Genomic DNA, 5,456 nt, shown 5'->3' on the forward strand with positions numbered 1-5,456 from the left:
CACCCACCCCAAGCTCCTCCTCCCTTTTTAATGAAGAACTTGAGAAGTGTCTCACTAAGTTACCCAGGATGAACTCAAACTTGTGATCCTCCTGCCTCAGCCTCCCAGACCTTTGGGATGACAGACGTGCACCACCACACCCACTGACTTTTTGCTCTGTTAAGTAAGAATTAATTATTCAGGTTGTGCTTTGCAAGGCCTCCTTCATCCTGTGGCATCTGTGGGACCCAACAGCTACCATGCATCTAGACACATTTGAAAAATAATGACTGATGAATTTTTCCAAGAAATGTTACCTGTATTTAAGGTTTTTTAAAAATGAACTATGATTGATCTTTCCACTGAGTTATGTTTGAAGCCCGCTTATTAGTATTTTTTTAAATTTTGAGATAGCGTCTCAGTTGCCTAGACTGGGCTGGAACTTGCCACCTTCCTGTCTCAGCCTCCCAGAGTGCTGAGATTACAGGTGTGCACCTCTATGCCTGGCTAAAACGGTTAATTGTAGAGTATGTGGATTTTACCTTGATGGATTTTACCTTGCATCCAATACACTAAAAAGTCAAATGTCTTAACAGCATGAAAATTTAGAGTGCAAATCTCTGTCCCTCACTGGCCTTCAGTCTCCTGAACCCAAGGCATTCACTGCTGCCACTTTTCAGTGTAAAATATTTGGAGATTTTTTTTTCTTTTATCGGCAAAAATAAATCTATCTCATTCTTTTGCCAAGTTAAATAGCCGAAGGAATTGCTTTCTAAATTCTAACTGGGTGCACTTTATGTCACTGCTGCAAATGCGCTGTTACTTTTTGGGGTAATGGCTCTACTACAACGCCCTTCTGAGGTTTCCCGTGATTTAGTACCTTGTTGGGTAAATCATTTGGTGCTTTGTGAGCAGCTAATTATCTAGGACTCAGCTCTACTTATGTGCATGATTTCTTGGGATGAGGGATGGTGGCAGAATTAGCTAAAATCCTTTCAAAGCAAGAGCTAAAAACAACAACAAACTAATCGGGGCTGGGGATGTCGCTCAGTGGTGCCGCCTCCTGCCTGGCAAGCACAAGGACCGAGTTCGATCCCTGATACCAAAAACAAAACAAAACAAACCCAATAGCCAATGAGCTGGAATTTGACAAATTTCTCCACTGCCAGAGTGTGCTTTACTTTCCCCGGGGGAGGCAAGTGCGAAATAACTCCACAGGCAAAGCCACTGGTGAGCGAGGACTGCGGGGCCTGTGTCCCGGCGCACAAGGCTGCCGGTGTTCTCCGTGTGAACAAACACTGAGGGCCTCATCACAGCCGCACAAGCCCTCCATTCAAGGCCCCGTCACAGGCCCGCCGGCATCACGTGATTCCTGATCGAATCCGCAGACTCAGCATCCCGGAAAAGCAGCCCCTCCTGGGGCTGGAAAGAGAGCTGCAGCGGGTTCCTGGGCTTCCTCCCGCGTGGGTGCCTGCGAGGTCTAAGCGCCTCCCCCCAGTCGTGTCTGTGGGGACGGTGGCAGGCAGGGGGCACAGAGGCCAAACGTCCACTCAGCGCGCACCAGAGGGAGAGGGGCTCCTAAGGACACGGGAGAGTCTGTCCTGACGCAAACAGAGCAGCCCCTGCGGGATTTCGGTTCGGAGGTTAATGTGTTACACTCAGCATCTGCCAGCCGTCGTGCAGTGTATACTGTATCAACAATTTTTTTTTTTTTGAGACAGGGTCTCACTATGTAGTTGAGACTGACCTGGAACTTACTAGGTAGCCCAGGCTGGTCTTGAACTCACAGGGATCCTCCTGCGTCAGCCTCCCGAGTGGAGTGCTGGGATTACAGGCATGCGCCACCGCGCCAGGCTTTGTATCAACAATCTTTATCTACAAACCTGAAATGCGGGGAGGGGGGGAGCAACGAGAAAAAATATCAAGAGGAAAATTCCTTTTAGTCTAAAGTAATGGTAGATTTTTTTCCCTCCTTTGCATTCTTCTGGGGAAACTGCCTGTTGAGTTATATTCACAAACGCCCTCCTAGGAATGGTTCCGTGTTGTGCCATTTCTTTTTGCCTATGCAAATCATAGGCGTCTTCCTTCCCTGCCTGCCATAGGTGGGACCAGCCTCCTCTCTGCACCGTGTCAGAAAGCCCGGCTTCTCTCTCTGCCCGCGGCCCGGCCCTGAAGGTCGCTGTTTGGTGGCCTCTTGCAGAGGCCCCGCAGCCCTGCCTGGCCATTGCCATCGCGGGGAGCTCACGCAGACTCTTCCTTTCTGTCCCTCCCTTGCCGCCCCTGCCTCTGCACACCAGACCCTTCCAAAACCGAGACGCAGTTTCTCCTACACCTCCATCTTCATCTTACCCCGCTCCTCCTTCCTACAGTTTCCCCAGGGGTTTTAACATCTGTACCGGGCTTCCTGCTCTCTGAGCCCCACACCTTGTCCTTGAAACTGACCTTTAGTTCCTGACCTTTAAAAGTCCTTCTCCCCCTCGCAGAATGTGGACCGGTTCCTTGCCCCTTCTGTCCTATGCTCCTGTCCCTGTGTGTTGGACTTCTTCCTCGTTCGCCATGATCTGGAGCAGTCCCAGCCTTCCCGAAATCCAGGTCCTGCTTCTGGGAAGCTGAACCTAAAAGTGGCTGGAGAGGACCCTGTGACAGTGGCCTGTCCTGGGGCCTGCACTCCCACTGTGTTCTCAGGGCTCCCGGAGAGGATGCTGTCCAGGCTGGCTTCTGTGCTGCTGGAGTCAGGATGCCTGGCTTGGGAGGCACCATGGCTCTGAGGACCCATTTCACCCTTCACCTGCAATGCCCAGGCCAGAGGAGCTTCTGCTGTAGCAGGCAGAGGATGGTGGACCCACACTCGGTCACCATGGCAACTCAAGAGCCCTGTGCTTGCGCCCGGCCCCCATGGGTGTGCATGGCACCGCTGGCCCCATTCAAGACGGACCCTGGAAGCATCTTTCCCGGCCTCCTGCGCTTCTTGACTGCCACCAGCTGCCTTTGAAATGACCTTCAGAATCCACTGGGAATTATGCTGAATCAATTAATTACCTCAATTTGGGGAATGCTGCTATTGTAACAATATCAAGCCTTTCAGTCTATGGACGTGGAATGTTTTTGTTTTTCTATTTCTCTAGGTCTTTGATTCCTTTAATGGTATTTTGGAAGTTTCCGGGGTACCAGCCTTGCATATCCTTTGTTAAATCTGTTTCTAAGGATTTTGTTGCACTTGGCATTGTTTCAGTGTAAAAGCATGTAAATTTTATCCATTCCACCCATTTCTTCCTCTGCTTGCAACGTTTATACCACTTAATGTAATCACGAGAATGTGGAATTTATGTTTGGGCTCTGATCATTCCTCCCATGACCCTAGGGGTCTTTTAGGGTCCTCCATCCACTCCTGCCTTTGCCTTTCTTTGGCTGTTACCAAATCACTAGTTTCTTTTGTACTTCCGAAAGCCAGTTTTGGTTTATTCTGCTGCATCTCTGGGAGCTGCTTTTGTGGAAACTCTGGGGGCTGGGCCTCTTCTTGGAGAGTCCTCACGGAGGCAAGGCTGAGTGGTCCTAAGTAGGGAGGGCCACAGGAGGCTGGGGACAGCTTGTGCTCTGGGAATTGCGTGTGGATGTCTTGGTAGATTTGCTCTTGCCCTCGGTGAACCTCAGTTCCTTCTCCCCTGCAGTGCTGTGCTGCGCAGGTACTGAGGTGGGGTAAGATTTCTCAGTTTCGTGGGAGCCTTCCCTCCGAGCCCGCAGCTACGAGGGTGACGGGACGTGGCTCGGGTCCTCTCTGTCTCTCACTGCCTGTGGCCTTCTCTGCCTTCTCAGGTACCTCGCACCCCGCCGAGTCTGATGCTCCTAGGGCCCACGGTTCCCCTGGTGCCGGCGACCTTCTGCCAGCCTCCACTCCCGCACCAAGGAGGAAGAGCCTCTGAATGCCCAGGGGTGGGCCGAGCAGGACCCTGGGCCCGGCTGCGAGACTCTCCCTCACCCTCTCCCCTGCAGACTGCTCTCAGGTAATGGCGAATCGGGAAGCAAGGCCAGGGACCTCTGGTGTCTCCTCCCAGTTGAATGATGAGAATCCGGCCCGGGAGGACTTTTCAGTTCCTCCTCAACCTCAGCATTTAAGGCAGTTTCCTAGCAGGTCCCTCTGAGCCTCAGACTGTCCTCAGTATATTAAGGTATTGGAGAATTTTTTTTTTCTTTGTGCAAAAATACATCCATTTGGGAGCCTACAGATGTGTCCATTTGTGTGACTGCAAATGTATCTGTTTACAGGTCTATGCTGTATGTTTGTATTTACGTGTATCCATTTGTATGTATGGATACATTCGCAATACATCTTAGGGAGTTGGAAGTGTACAGGTCTCGCCTTGATTCCTTTTATTTCCCCTTCCCCTCCCTTCCCTCTGTCTCCTTCCATCCACACTGTCTCTCTTTCTTTTTCTTTCATGGACTCTTTGTTTTGCTCTTAGTTGTTTATATGTTGGATTTCTCACATGAGAGAAACCATGCAACATTTAAGCTTGTGTGTGAATTTGTTTTACCAAACATTAGGGTCTCCAGGTGTATCCATTTTCCTTCAAATGACTCAAACGTCCTTCTTGATGACTGTGTAGTACTCCATGCGGTCTATATTCCACATTTTAGTTATGGTAGAATTAGTGCTTTACAGGGATTTCCACAAGGCCTCACTTGCTATAAGCCTGGCATTGCTAGTCATGTATTGCAGAGGGGAGTCACGCTCAGGAGGTCACAGGCCCATGGAGCCACCAGAGTTTGAGGATATGCATAGATTGAGCCCTAGTGTTCGAGCAGCTCTAGGTCAGGACATCCATGAGCACAGCTGCGGGAGGGTCTGGTGTGAGGGAGACCTTGTTTCAGCTGGAAGTGTGCATGAAGGGCAGCTGTAGACAGGTGTCAGAGACAGTGCTCAACTAATGGTCTGAAGAAACCATTATGTTTCGTGACAAGGCTCAGGTATTGTGGAGAAGAGAAAAAGCAGACCTGGCATCACAGCAGGCTCCAGGTGAGCAGGCAGGATGTGATCTTGAGATCTTCCTGCCTCTGTCTCCCAAAATGCTGTGCTCAGATTACAGGTCCGTGACACTGTGCTAGGTTCTCCTTGAGTTTGATCAAAGGAAGAAAGAAAGCTGCTTTCCCCTTCAGGGGCCATCCCAGACTCTGGGTTGGAAATAGACTTCAGAGGCAGAGGATGAGGGTGCAGGCACTGTCAGAGGCTCCTGGGGAGTCCCTCTGGGGAGCCAGTCAGTGTCAGCATGCTCTGCAGGGGGCACTGGGACAGAAAAGTGGCCACTTTCTGTATACACTTTGAAGATAGAGCCCGAAAGGTGCCTGGACAGCTGGGCGTGGTGGTGCACACCTTTCACCCCAGCACTCTGGGAGGCTGAACAGGAGGATTGCAAGTTCAAGCCCAGCCTGTGCAACTTGGTGACTTAGCAAGAGCCTGTTAAAAAAAAAAAAAAAAAAAA

General features: G+C 50.5%; 1 protein-coding gene across 2 annotated transcripts in view; it reads left to right on the forward strand.

Moving 5' to 3' along the window:
- Positions 1 to 5,456, forward strand: part of Rnf144a (ring finger protein 144A) — a 76,817-nt gene that overhangs the window by 7,894 nt on the left and 63,467 nt on the right. For both annotated transcript variants that reach the window (XM_010622664.2, XM_010622665.3), the window contains exon 2: positions 3,793 to 3,980. The gene's annotated coding sequence lies outside the window, so the exon portion shown is untranslated. The remainder of the gene's footprint in view (positions 1 to 3,792; positions 3,981 to 5,456) is intronic.

The sequence above is a fragment of the Fukomys damarensis genome, unplaced genomic scaffold, assembly GCF_012274545.1.
Source record: "Fukomys damarensis isolate Sample0158 unplaced genomic scaffold, DMR_v1.0_HiC HiC_scaffold_25, whole genome shotgun sequence".
In the NCBI taxonomy this organism is placed as follows: domain Eukaryota; kingdom Metazoa; phylum Chordata; class Mammalia; order Rodentia; family Bathyergidae; genus Fukomys; species Fukomys damarensis.